The 13446-nt window shown below is 33.3% G+C and overlaps 1 protein-coding gene and 1 pseudogene across 4 annotated transcripts in view; one reads left to right on the forward strand and one right to left on the reverse strand.

The window, feature by feature from the left end:
• The window catches only part of SYT14 (synaptotagmin 14), a gene marked incomplete at its 5' end in the record, with an annotated part of 187749 nt that overhangs the window by 158931 nt on the left and 15372 nt on the right, over nucleotides 1-13446 (reverse strand). The gene's annotated exons all lie outside the window — the stretch shown is intronic.
• On the forward strand, nucleotides 7299-8006 carry LOC308652205 (large ribosomal subunit protein uL22-like; annotated as a pseudogene). The gene is made up of 2 exons: nucleotides 7299-7359; nucleotides 7520-8006. The product of its transcript is annotated as a large ribosomal subunit protein uL22-like (transcript).

Consider the following 13446-nt stretch of genomic DNA (forward strand, 5'->3'; position numbering starts at 1 on the left):
AGTTGAGAAGCCACTACAAAAGGAGTATAATATTTTATCAGTATTTTTTAAAAATTATACTACTGCCTACATTACTGAAATTTACCTTGTTAATATTATCCTAATCATAAATCTAGAATAGTCTGCGAGGCAGATTTAATTGCAGTGTAGTATATAATAAAAATAGAGTACCAAGTTTTAAATACCAATTATATTGATATGATTCCCAAATCCTATCTCCAGCTCAGAGCCTTCCTTTGAGTATCCAGACTTACACAGTGAATTGTCAACTTGATCTTCTAAGTGGATAGTTTCAAAAATGTCTTAACAAGTTCAGAAAATCCTAATTCCGATGCTAGTCTTACTTATACTATTTCATTTTCATGAGTCAACCCCAAACCCAGGAATCAATCCTAGATTTCTTACTCTCTGTCAGCCCTCATGAATTCCAATTTTGTTGATTCTGATTCTAAAATATGACTTAAACTTCCTATGTCAGGCTGGAGTTGTGGCTTCCGTGGTAGAGTGCTTTTATAGCATTTGTGAGGTACTGGGTTCGATTCTCAGCACAACATAAAAATAAATAAAGGTCCACCAACAACTAATAAAATATTTTTAATAAAAAAACACTTCCTATGTCTATCCCCATTGCTACTAATACAATTAAGATAATTGTAATGTCCTAGATTACCATAACAATATCAACTTCCACTTCTTTGTTTTAAATTTAATATCTTTTCTGAATGGTTAGGATAATTCACAATACATAGTTAGGTTCATTTGTTTCATTATATTTTTGGATTTTAGGAAATATATCTTAAAATATAAGTTTTAATTGTTATGTAAAACAGAATTTATCAAAGAAGACTTATCTTCCACCACTGCCCCTGCAAGAAGATAAGAATAGATCTTTAGATTTTCTGGTTGACCTCCTTCTTGAATAGCTACAGAATATACATAACCAGAAAGCAACATTCTGTGCTAAGGAAGAACTATCTATCCAGAACAACATGGGTTATATTATCATTTCTCTTAGAATATCCTGCAATGCTTGACTTGATGATTTCAGTGGCATCTGGTAATTGTAGAGATACATCAGCTTTAGTTTTAAAGGTTTGGGTTTTTTCTACCATTGTTTTTAAATATAACCAAATGCAAACATATTCCCGTTTTCTAAGATAAAAGGTAGCAGAGTATAGAAATTGTTTTATACTTTTTTTTTTTTCACTTAATATATACTAACCTCTCTCAGCAGTAGTTTAAATATTAAGTATTCACATACTGTCATCCCATCCAATAGGGAAGTTTTTTTGTGTTTTGGGAGAATATTTTTGGTTTTGTTTTTTGATAAATTATAGGGCTTCACCTATTTTGACAACAATCAAACCAAATCAGTGATCAGCTCAGTGCTGACATTCAGCCACAGAGTGTCAATATAGTATTGGTTTCTCATTTGGAAATCTTTGAAGATATCTGGTGCCTAAACAAGTAGCCAGTACAGTCGGATGTCTTCTCATCTCCCTTAGGAACCCTGGACAGGGTTTCCCTACCACACACCAGTCTTCTAGGCCCTATCCTTACATGTACCCACAGATGCCAGAGTAGACAGCCTTGGCAATGGCACCTGCTACCTGCCCACATTTTCCTCATAGAGTATCATACAGCAACTATGGCCTCTACAGAACTGCTAATGGAAGTTATCACAGGCATCAATCTTGGTGGTGTTCTACAGGAACTCCCTAATAGAGATCTTGGAAGCTCAGCAATTTGGGGTTAGAGATGACTTGGATAGGAAATTCTTTTTTTTTTTAAGTTGTCATTGGACCTTCATTTTATTCATTCATTCATTCATTCATCCATTCATTTAGTATTTATATTTATTTATTTATTTATTTATATGCTGAGAATGGAACCCAGTGCCTCACACATCTAGGGAAATGCTCTACCACTGAGCTACAACCCCAGTCCAGGGAACCCTTTTTAATGCTCTAAGTTTTACAAACTCATTAAATATCCAGCCAAAACCAACATAATAATATTGACTTTATTGACAAAATGAGAGCTAACCTTTACTGATCATTTCTTCAATGACTGGCATTGCTATAAATGAATATTAGCTTGTTTTTGTGATGTATTATAATCAGACCCATTTCTTAAAAAAAAAATAGCAAAAATAGAAAGATGGCAAAGCTGGGATTCAAACTGAGACAGTTCAACAACAGAGCCCAAGTTTTCCACCCTGTGCTTGATCTTTCTCTACTTGCCTCTGTCTTTGGTCTCTTTCTCTCGTGCCGACATCTATCCAAGTTCAGTCTTCTTAAATATGAAACTCCAATAAATTATTTTTTGTGCATTACATGGTACTAAAATAACAATATCTTTGTTTCAGGCAGTTTAAAAAGTATTTTCATTTAATTGTCATTTGGTTCATTCAGCAGAAGCTGATAAGGAATTTTATGTCAATAATAATTATCATCAATATGAAGAGAAAGTTTATGGTTATTGAGACTATTAGTCAATTAACAACTACAAATTTAATATAAAAATACCTAGAAGAGTTTGAGAAAGCAGATTAGCTAAAAATAGCAGCAATAATTCCAAAAAATAGTTAAATGATTTTGAAATTACTAGAATGATTGGATAGTTTTTCTATAACTCATACCCTTTGGTAATTAGTTTTATAATACATAAACCCTAATTTATCAGAGAATTAAAAAGAATATATTGTTCAATTTTTATTTATTCTTGATACATACATTAATTTGTATTATCATACCAGTTATTAAGTATTTTAATATCACTCCAGCTCAGTGTAATCTCCTCACACCTTCAATTATTTATCACATAATACTAAACACAAACATGCACAAGCCACATCAAGAGCACTTATTAAAAAACATAAGCACAGAGACTGGGACTGTGGCTCAGCAGTAGTACACTTGCCTGGCATGTGTGAGGTACTGGGTTCAATTCTCAACACCATGTATAAATAAATAAAGGTCTATCAACAACTAAAAAAAAAAAAAAAAACCCATAAGCACAGCATGAAAAGAACATCTCTGAGCCATGAAGTTCATGTGAGTCTTAATGGAAGAGAGAATACCAAGGATTGAAGTTTCAGAAAATTATTAAGAACATCTTCATTCATTTAAGAAAAAAAGTAAAAACAAAATGCCACTATTGGAAATTTCTAAATAAATATAGTACACAAAAACACTGTACAATCGGTACATCTGATGTTATGAAAACTACATAATGACATGAAAAATTGTATTTGCGTGAAACAAAAGCAGATTACAACAACCCACATAAAGCAGAAATCTATTTGAATAAAAAATATATGCAAATAAAAATGTTTATGAAAGTATAAAAAAGTTTCATGTGCTCTTATGGTAGGAATATGAATAATTATTCTTTTTGTTCACCTCAATGTCTGGACTTTCTATGATAAACACATATTACTTACACAATAAAAGTAGCAATAAAAAATTTATTGGGGTATAAAAGTTATACAAAAGAACAGATGTCCAAGATATTTTAATGGAAGAGTTCAGGGCATTAGCTCTGAGACGGAACATTTATCAATGAATCCTGGCTCTCACCACACTTGCTATACAACCTTTGACAATACTGTTTGACCTCAACTGTCGTTCAGTTATGCGTTAGTTAGCTTTGTGTCACTATGATGGAAATATATGAAAAGAACAACTTAGAGGAGGGAAAATTTATTTTGACTCACAGTTCCAGTGATTTAGTCCATGAAGCGCCAACTCCACTGCTCTGGGTTCAGGGTGAGACAGAACAACATGGCAGAAGGGCATGTAGAGAGGAAGGGAAAAGGGGATGCAGGGAAGAACAACTCTTCCAGGGTATGCACCTAGAGATCCACCCTCCTCCAATCAGGTCCAACCTGTCTATAGTTACCTCGAAGTCAGTTACAATCACCACATTCGAACTAGAATGAACTGATTAGGTTACAGCTCTCACAAACCATAACAAGATGCCTCACCTGCAATATATGGACAGTAACAGATCTTGTCTCAGGGTTAGCGTGAAGATTCAAAAACTTAAATTTATATAGTGTTGAAATAGTTTATTACTCAATCAATAAACTATAGCTATTGTTATTTATAGAACTATATTTTACCATTGATTGATGTAGGAAAAACAAAATAATCTATCAACTATAAAGAGCTATTCACTGGGGGCTGGGTGCAATCAGGGATAAAACAAATACTTAGCATGCTCAAGGCCCTAGCTTCCAGCCCCCCTCTAATACAAAAAAAAAAAAAAAAAAAGCTATTTACTACAGAATTATAAAAAAATTTAAAAGTATAATTTCCTCATAGTTATCAATGCTTCATTAAATTTATGCTTAATTAAAGAAGTATTTACAAAGTAACCAATAAATAAAATTTTATGATATGTTTTTCATTTAACTTCTAAAACAAACTATAATAACTAAAAGATTGCTTAAAATAAAAAAAGGAAAATCTTTTTTCATAACTATCTAAATATTAGATAACTGTCTTACTAATCTTCAAACTCCAGTTAAATTACCTTACTTTTGTTGATGGCATTACTCACCATCTCAGAGATTTAAATATAACCATATTTTCTAAGAAAGGCTTTATCTTTTTGAGTACAGATGAAGCAAATGAAAGAGATATGCCAAGGTATCAAAACACCTCTTAGTTTCTCAAGGTAATTTATTTTCTCAAAGAAAGATTTTTTGAGAAGCCTCAAAAAAAAAAAAAGAGTTTTACATTAAAATTATATAGGTGAGAGACTTTTCAGAGTTATTTTTCTAAAAATATTTTTTAGTTAGAAATGAACACAATATCTTTATTTTATTTATTTATTTTTATGTGGTGCTGAGGATTGAACCCAGTGCCAAGCAAGCATTCTACCGCTGAGCTACAACTGCAGTCCCAGAATTTTAAAATTAAAATAAACAAGAAACTTAATTTCATTTCACCAAAAAACTGACAATGCTATTGATATTTAACCTCTTTGAAGTGCTAAGAAATTATTCAACGTGAATGAAGCAGACAGAGGATCTATACTACCATAACATACAATTTTATAGATAAACAACTAATACAACTCCCACAGTCAATCCACATTGCCCAATAAAAGTTTGTTTAGTCAGGTCTATTTTCTTTCTTTTTCTCAAAACTCAAATCTTAAGTAGACATGGGACAGACAGGACGAGTCCTTTGGACATTATCATTTAAACAATTTAGTTGTTTATGCTTTCACTATCATAACTACCTTCTACGTTTTGTCCTTCCCTAATTCTAGCTTGTACTATAGCAGAAACTGGAAAAAGGAATATCTGATCCTTTCCCATTCTAAGTTTTAATTTTAAAGCAAATTCCTTTTATAAAAATAATACCAATAATTTCAGGAATGTTAAAGAAAAATTCGAAAATATATTCAACACATTTAATATGTAAGGATGGGAAACATGAAGGGCAAATTGGGAAGCCAGTACAAAGAGATTAATTTGTTTCTAATTATACTCTTCACAATAAATATGTAAATAAGAAACTAACAGCAGCATTGATACATTCTTTAGTTCCAGTATTTATCTGTAATTATTTACATACTCTCTTTCAGTGTTGAGGGTTTTTTCTATTAGTAGTAGAGTCAGAGTCACTTATAAGAAAATTTAAAGTATAAGGAATCAATCTCATAAACAATTAGAATTTTGTGTTATAATAATCTGATTAACTAGGTTTTCCTCTCTCCCTCTTCCTTTTTCAGAAGGCAATAACTGATCATTTAGAACCCCTAATTATAAACCATATTCTTAGATTTGAGAACAAAAAATACATGGAATGGGATAAACGTGATGAAGTGCCTAGAGTAACGTAAGGGTAACAGATGTTAGTAGAAACAGAAGAGACAAAGTAGAAAGACCTGGTAGAAAATGTTGATCATTTGGCTATTTTTCCTAAGGCTCTGAGGGCATCTGGTATGCCATGAAATTCACCTGTGTTGATGTCATCTTGGCATGCTGATACTATATAAAAATGACTGTTGGATGTAAATAATGGCAACGTGCTTAATCTTTCATAATTTAGCATATTCAGGTGATTCCAAAGATATCCTTCTCTGAGAAAAGGAATAACCATATGAGAGAAGAAAATGGGATTTACTTAACTCTGCCATAACATGTAAGTGTTCCACCAGGCACTATTCTCCTGTTATACTTTTAGGCCTAGTTATTCTCTGCTGGTTCCCTTGAGTTCTCAAGGTGTCAAAGTGCAAGGTAATCCATAGTAAAGAGGCAAAAATAGCTTTTCCTCCTTTATGTTATTCTCTTTTAGACAGTATGTGTTGAAGTGTACAGCAGAGAGGGAAGAATGGCTTTCTCTCCTTTAGGATATTTTCTTTTAGAAAGAGTTGCAAAACAACATTAAGTAGATATTACAGGGTTTACTGAAAAAGCTTTTTCATGTCTTGCAATAGACCACTTGCTTTCCACAGAACTCAAACATATATGAAACCTACAACAAGAAAATAATCTAATGGACAGAATACCATTCTCTGTTACTACTAATCCCACTGATTCAAAAGGACAGCATAGTATTGGCATATAAACTGACACATAGACCAATGAAACAGAATAGAAAAGCTAGAAATTAAATCAATGAACTTACAGCCAAGTGATTTTCCACAAAGATACCAATTTTATACAATGAAGAAAGAACAGCCTCTTCAATAAATGCTGGACATACATATGCAGAAGAATGAAACTAGAGCCCAATTTCTTCCATATACAAAATTTAACTCAAATGGTTCTAAGACTTAACCTAAGTCCTGAAACTATGAAACTACTAGAAGAAAATATAGGAGAAACACACCGAGATATTAGTATAGGCGAATATTTTTTGGATGTCTCCTGGAGCATAGGCAACAAAAGCAAAAATTAGACAAATGGGACTAAATCAAACTAAAAAGCTTTGCACAGCAAAGAAAAAAACAGAATGAAGAGACAACTTCAAAAATGGGAAGAAACATTTGCTAAGAATTTATCCAACAAGAAATTAATATTCAGGATATATAAGGAACTCAACAGAAAAAAGGCAAATAATCTGATCAAAATTGGGCAAATGATCTGAATGGTTATCCCTCCAAAATATACAAATATCCAACAAGTACATCAAAAATTTCTCAACATACTAATAAACTGAGAAATGAAAATGAAAATGACAATGACCTATCATTTCATCACAGTTGGAATGTCTATATCACAAGACGAAAAGTAAAGAATGGTTCCACCAGTAAGTGGCCTGAGGTGATCTGTGAAAATGGGTCACAACTCTCTTGACCCAGAACACCCCACAAAATCATACAAATCAAGATGTTCAAATCTTTTTTAAAAAAAATTTTATTTTTGTAATTGTAGATGGACAGAATGCCTTTATTTTATTTGTTCATTTATGTGTGGTGCTAAGGATCAAACTCATTACCTCACACATACCAGGCAAGCGTTCTGCCACTGAGCTATACCCCAGCCCAAGACCTTCAGATCTTCATGTTTACATTAAGAACATTCATTAACTGCCCAGTCCATCATGGGTATGCATATTCCAAAAGCTACCAAGTAAGTATCTGAAAGATGTCATTTTAAATAAGCCATGTGTGCCATTCCAGCATTACAATGGAAGAGTTGAGAGGTATGCTCAGGCCAAACAGGCAGGGCTGGACACAGGGTCAATGTACCAAAAAGAATGCTGAATTTCTGTTGCACACACTTAAAAATGCAGAGTAATGCTGAACTTCAGGACTTAGATGTAGATTCTCCGGTCATTGAACATATATCCAGGTGAAAAAAGCACCTGAGATGCACTTACAGAGCTCATAGTCATATTAACTTATACATGAGCTCCCACCACACTGAGATGATCCTCACTGAAAAGGAACAAATTGTTCCTAAAATAGAAGAGGCAGTTGCATATAACAAAAAGATATTCCAGAAGAAACTGAAGAAACCAAAACTTACAGCATGGGAATAAATTCACCATAAAATAAATGCAAATAAATGGAAAAAAATGGTGACAAATGCTAGCAAGAATTTGGAGAAAGTGAAACTCTTTATATACTACTAGTGGTATACTAATGTATAATAGTGTAGCCTTATGGATTACAGTATGGAGTTTCCTCAAGACTGAAAATAGAATTAATTACAAATGATTCAGCAATCTCACTACTGGGTACCTAAAGGAAATAAAATAATCATAACAAAGACATATCTTCTAACAGTTATTTATCACAGCACTATTCACAACAGCCAAGTTATAGAACCAATCACGAATGACTTTAAAAAATGAGGTGTGTATATGTAGCTCCAAGAGAATATTACTCAGATATAAAAAGAATTAAATATATGGGGGATGTGAGTGACATGCTTGTGGTTCCAGCTACCTGGGAGGCTGAGGCAGGAGAACTTCTAGAGTCCAAGGGTGTGAGGTCAGTCAGCAACAAAGGAAGACACTGTTTTTAAAACAAACCATATATATATATATATGTGTGTGTGTGTGTGTGTGTGTGTGTGTGAATGTGTGCATGTGTGTATAAAACATACACACATGAAATATTTGTTTAATCTGATTTAATCATTATACACTACAAACATGTGTCAAATTATACCTAATAAATATATACAAATAGGTATTGATTAAAACTTAAAAAGGATAATAAAGGGATATTATGAAAAACAATATGTCTACAAACTTGATAACTTAGATGAACTGGACCAATTCCTTAAAGACACAACCTAACACATAAAAGAAGAAATAGTTAATTTGAATAGACCAATATCTATCAAAGACATTTAATCACAATGAATAGTTTTCCAAACAAAGAAAACACCAGGCTCCAATGGACTTATTAGTGAATTTTTTTTTTTCTGGTTGTAGTTGAACACAATAACTATTTATTTATATGTGGTGCTGAGGATAGAACCCAGGACCTTGCATGTGCAAGGAGAGCGCTCTACCGCTGAGCCATAACCCCAGCCCCTCATTAGTGAATTCTAATAAACATTTTAGGAATAAAAAATATCAATTCTCGGGGCTAGGGTTGTGGCTCAGCAGTAGAGTGCTTGGCTAGCATGTGTAAGGCCCTGGGTTTGATCCTCAGCACCACATATAAATAAAGGTATTGTGTGCAACTATAACTAAAAAGTAAATAAGCATTTTAAAAAATATACCAATTATCTACATCTATTCCAGAATATAGAAACAGAGGGAACTCTTCCTAACTATAAAGCCAGCATTACCTTAGACCAAATACAATGTCTCTCATACAGTATCTCTCATATGAGATTGGTTCAACATTTAAAAATATAACAATAATGAATTAATAAAAAATCAATAAATATAATCCATCACATCAATGGGGTAAAAAAGGAAAATCATATAATGCCATCAGTAGATGGAGGTGGATGGAGATGTCAAGCCATACCAAAACTGCCTTCCCTTACTGACAAGGTTTTATTACTGAGCCACATTTATCATGTTTGGTTTCTTAACTTCTCTCAGGAAACTCCTCTTGCAAATATCTCTCAGACTCTCCCCAATCCAATAGCTATGTACACGTTACATCTCTGTAACTCAATAATAGACAAAGTTGAAATTCTTACCTAAAAGACTCCTCAGCTCCCTTACAGCAGACTTCATTTGGAGTTTCCTACCTGTTTGCCAAACATTTAAGCTGAGATCCTCAACCCCCATTTTCCACCAGTCAATCTTCATTGTTCCTGCAAAGGTCTCCACATACTCCCAATATCCTTCTCTGGAGGAATACACATAAGTCAACACCAGGAAGTTGCAGTGATAGGAATAAGGGGAAAGGCCTGGCATGTTATATAGTTTTCCAAGGCTTTTATTTCTATGATTGTTGATATATATTTTTTATTTTATTATTCAAATAATTTAAAAAATATTTTTTGAAAAGCTGAAAATTTTTATCTGGGTCACATTCTCAAAGCTGAATATTTATACTAATAAATAATATAAATAAGCCTAAAATAAAAGCAGATTTCATGACCCTGCCTGTCCTGGGAATTATTGTCCCATCTCCAATTCCTAGCACCACAAAATCTACCAAGAAAGAGAAAAACCTGAAGACTTAAAATAAGTAAGGGCACTGAATAAAAGAGTAAACAAAAATCTTCCAATAATAAAAAGCCTTAGAAATGATGGTTTCATCAGTGAATTCTACCAAATATTTAAGGATTTAACACTAATCATTCTCAAACTTAAAAAAAAAAAAAAACTAAAGAGGAAAGATTCCCAAAATCATTCTGTGAGGCCAGCATTATCTTGATATCAAAGCCAGACAAAAACACCACAAGGAAAGTACAGACTAATACTCCTTGTAATTTTGATGCCAAAATCCTCAACAAAGTACCAGCAAGCTGAATTTAGTAGCATATTAAAAGGATTTTACTCTATGACCAAGTGGGATTTATTCCTAGAATATAAAGATGATTCAACATACAAAATTCAATCAATATGATAAACCACATTAACAGAAATGAAAGGGTTTAAAACTACATGATCTTCTCAATTGATGCAAAAAAGGCACTGAACAAAATCCAGCACCCATTCATGATAAAAGCAGCTAACTGAAGAACAGCAGAAAAGTATCTCAACATAAAAAAATCTACCTGTGAAAAAGGCACAGAAAACACCATATTCAACTGATGAAAGATTAAAAGCTTAGATAAGGAAAATGGCAAAGACAACTACTTTGCAACTTCTATTCAACAGAATACTGGAATTGCTGACTAGAGTAATTAAGCAAGAGGAAAAAAAAGGTACCCAAATTGGAAAGGAAGATATAAAATTATCTTTGTTCACAATGATATGATCTTATCATAAAAAACCCTAGAATAACACAAACGCGCACGCGCACACACACACACACACACACACACACACACAAGAACTAAAAAACTAATTTAGTAACAAAGTGGTATACAAAGGAGTATGCAAAATCAACACTCAAAAACTTAGCTTCATCTCTATACACAAATGATAAAAAACCTAAAAAGGAAATTAAGTAATTCTATTCACAATAACAGTAAAAAGAATAAAATACTCGGGAATTAATTTAACTAAGGAGGTGAAAAACTTAACAGTGAAAACTACAAAACTTTTCCAAAAGAAAGCTATGAATGTTGCTCAGTGGTAGAGTGCTTGTCCAGCATTTAGGAGGTCCTGGGTTCAATCCCCAGCACTTCAAAAAGAAAGAATAGAAAGAGGAGAAGGATAGCTATGATGAAGAATAATCCCACTTCTACTCACCAAATTTTGCCAAAAGAAATTTAAAACTAAATGGAAAGACATACCATGTTCATGGATTAGATTTAATATAAGGTGAAAATAAAACCCAAAGCAATCTACAGATTTAATACAATTTCTATAAACTGCCAATAATGCTTTTTGTATAAATAGAACAATTCACCTTAAAATACACATTTGTGGGTAAATGGATAGAGTTGGAGAATATCATGCTAAGCGAAATAAGCCAATCCCAAAAAACCAAAGGCCTAATGTTCTCTCTGATAAGTGGATGCTGAGCCATAATGGGGGGGGGGAGCAAGGGAAAAATGGAAGAACTTTGGACAAAGGGAAGGGAGTGATGGGGAGGGGGTATGGGGACAGGAAAGATGGTGGAATGAGATGAATATCATTACCCTAGTTACATATATGACTGCACATATGGTACAGCGCTACGTCATGTACAACCAGAGAAATAAAAAGTTGTTCTGCAATTGTGTACAATGAATCAAAATTCATTCTGCTGTCATATATACCTAATTAAAATAATTAATTAATTAAAATCTCAAAGGCCCTCAATTTGAAAAAATAAAAATGAAAGTGGAATGTATATTACTTCTTGATTTCAAACAATATTAGTTATCAAGGCAGAGTAATACCAAAGTAAATACAAACATACAGACTAATGGAATAAAGACTTCAGAAATAAACCCTCAAAAACATGTTCCAATAATTTTGACAAGTATGACAATATCATTCAATGGGAGGAAGAATCTTTTCAACAAATGGCGAAAGAATCCAAAAGAATAAAGTTGCACTCTTAAATAACAAATTAACTCAAACTGGATCATGTCCTAAATATAAGATGTAAAACCATGAAACTCTCAGAAGAAAAAACAGGAAAAGCTTCACAACATTGGATTTGTAATTCTTGGATATGACATGAAAAGTTCAGATAATGAAAGAGAAAGAACAGAGAAACTGGGCTTCATAGAAAGTAAAACATTTTGTGCATCAAATAACACTACCAATAAAGTACAAATGCAACCCATAGAAAGAAAATATTTACAAACCCTTGATAAGGGGTTAATATTCCTTATGAAGAGAATTTAAATAATTCCTAAAAACTCAACAAATAAACAACCTGATTCAAAAACAAGTAAAGGATACGAATAGAATTATTCCAAAGAAGATTCATGCATGGCCAATATGTCATGAAAAGATGTACGTGAAAAATTGTTCAATATCACTTAATCATTAGTGAAATGCAAGTCAAAACTATAATGAGATACCATCTCACACCTTGTAGGACAGCTATTATCAAAAAAGCTGAAAATAAAAAGTGTTGTTCAGGCTGTATATAAATTAAAACCTTTGTGCACTACTGGAAGTAAAATGGTTAAGCCACTGTAGAAAACAGTATGGTAGTTCCTCAAAAAATTAAAACAGAATTACCATATCATCTACCTATTTTAGTCAGTTTTTTCACTGCTGTGACCAAAACAGCTGAGAAGAACAATTTTAAAGAGAAAAGGTTATTTGGATACTCATGGTTTCTCAGTCTATTGACAGCTAGCTCCATTCCTCAGGACTTGAGGTGAGGCAGAACTGTGGCAGAGGAGTGCAGTGGAGGAAAGCAGCTCAGCACATAGTAGCAGGAAGCAGAAAGAGGCCACATGGGCTGTAACTAGCAAAGCCATGGGGCAGAGTTATATAAACCCTTTAGAGAGAACATCAGAATGCCATGTGCCCCAAATGCTGGATATGACACTACAGGACTTGTTTGCCAACTGGATTTTGGTCTTGCTTTGGTCTCATACCTTATTTCTATGCCCATTATTTCTTCCTTTTAGAAAATGTTTACTCTGTACCTTTAAATATTGAATGCATGTAATTTGCTTTTGGTTTTTATAGGAGCTCATGCTGAGAGTTTGCAATGAGTCTCACAGAAGATTTTGTACTTGGACTTTTGGCAATCCTAGAACTGTTAAGACTATGGAGACTCTTGGAAATGGACTAAATGTATTTTGCACTGTGATATGGGCATGAGCTTGGGGGTGGGGACATGGGCAGAATGTTATGGTTTAGATGTGAAGTGTCCTCCAAAAGCTCATGTGTGGAACAATACAAAAAACAGTTTAGAGGTGAAATGATTGGGCTATGAGAG

This window comes from Spermophilus citellus (genome assembly GCF_964194105.1).
Source record: "Spermophilus citellus genome assembly, chromosome: 6".
Taxonomy (NCBI): Eukaryota; Metazoa; Chordata; class Mammalia; order Rodentia; family Sciuridae; genus Spermophilus; species Spermophilus citellus.